The sequence below is a fragment of the Apiospora kogelbergensis genome, assembly GCF_038363985.1.
Source record: "Apiospora kogelbergensis strain CBS 113332 chromosome Unknown utg000014l_segment0_segment0, whole genome shotgun sequence".
NCBI classification, from domain to species: domain Eukaryota; kingdom Fungi; phylum Ascomycota; class Sordariomycetes; order Amphisphaeriales; family Apiosporaceae; genus Apiospora; species Apiospora kogelbergensis.
In genome coordinates, this window is record NW_027117431.1 from 88,966 (window position 1) to 90,636 (window position 1,671).

A 1,671-nucleotide genomic window follows, 5' to 3' on the forward strand; every position below is an offset into this window, starting at 1 on the left:
GCTCAAGTGATAGACTATGATAGGAGAAGTCGAAGCACGAGGAATAATAATCTTCCTCTAACTGATGAGCTGGGTCGTTGGTCCGCGGCAAAGTCATGATAGGTAGGCCATGTGCTTCATGAGCAGAGTTGATGGTGATGTTTTCGGAGGTGCACATCGTTGTGAAGGTCTTGTGGTTGAGAAAAGTGAAGAAAGTGAAGAGAGAAAGTAAAGAGGATTCTATCTGATGAAGGAAGTACGGGTTTATATAGTACCTGGTCGCTGGGCTGGTCGATCATAGAGTGTTGCAGAGGACTAGCTCACGTATCCCACCCCAGGGGGCCAGACACTAGTGAGCAAAGAAAGCCTCAAGAAAATGGGCGAAGAGATTGTACGGCTTTGTGATGGAATCGAAAGACACGGAGGGAACCGCTTTACTTGAGATATGATCTAGTTGCCATAAGAAATCAAAGTGGCTTTTTACTTCACGCTACCTTTGTTTCGCCAGACTGCCGAGAAGAGCAGGGGAGAGAACAAGTCTATAGGAGATACTATCCCAATTCGTAGTCTTTTCCACCTAACCAAAAATGAGTCGCAGACTTGTATTGAGCAGTATATTGTCAATCTGATCTTCCAGCCAATACGCTTTGCGTTTTCTCCTTAGGAAGACAACAAAATTCCATGCTCCAGCAGGAAAAGAAGACCACCACAGTGGGCTCGGGAAACAGACCCGCGGCCTTGTTCGTTATTGCACCACCATAAAATCGTATATCAAGACACACCTACGTAACCAACCTGCCTCAAATAGTGCCGTTGGTGGCGTAGAGATATGGGACCCCCTCCCAGCTGATTTCGTATGCATCTACCCACAAATGAGCAGAGCCAGCGAACAGCAGCGCCGATATTGTTGAGTGTAATATCCAATTATACCCTTATTGGCGTAGTACGCTGATCCCAAATGAAACCAGAATCATCCAGTAACATCCAGTAGTGTCTTTTTGCTGCTTGAGCTCGAAGAGTCTCACGGGGTGTTTTTGGTCGTGAGTTTTGTTGGCCTGATTGTGATACAGAATCGGAACCGTCCTCAAGGGGCACTGAGAGACGGAATGGACGCCGGACAGAGAGCTTGTGATGCAGCTCATGTTCTAGTGCGCAAGGCAGAGCCTGATGTTTCCACCGCTCCGCTCATACCGTTCTGGCAGAGGCCGGTCGTCGTGGAGCCTGAATCATCCAGCAGCGTATTCTCTATCGCCGCATCCGTCGAGAGCTCGAAGATCCTCGCGCGCTGTTTCCGGTCCTGGCTTCGTAGTTGCCTGCAGACCTGTTGGCCTTACTGTTGGAGGGCAGAGTCACATCGATCCAGGGACAGTCTATCACATATCCTTGGGTCACAGTTTACTTGTCCATTTGGAGATGATCAAGTTGCAGATGCGGTGTTCCATATTCAGCATCCAATCACAAAATTGTTCCATTACTTCGATCCATGTTTAACGCCTGCAAGTGTAAGTGTTGCGCTCGTCACCTAATCACTCAACAATGTTTCCTTTAACTCTAACCGAGCACCAACATCAAACTACCTACAAGTATTGGGGTCAATTGACGCAAGCCGGGGTCGAATAACTTGATATTCAAACCGGAGTGCATCTAATATAGTGTGTGCACCCTCGGACAGCAATAGTATTTGATGTGACT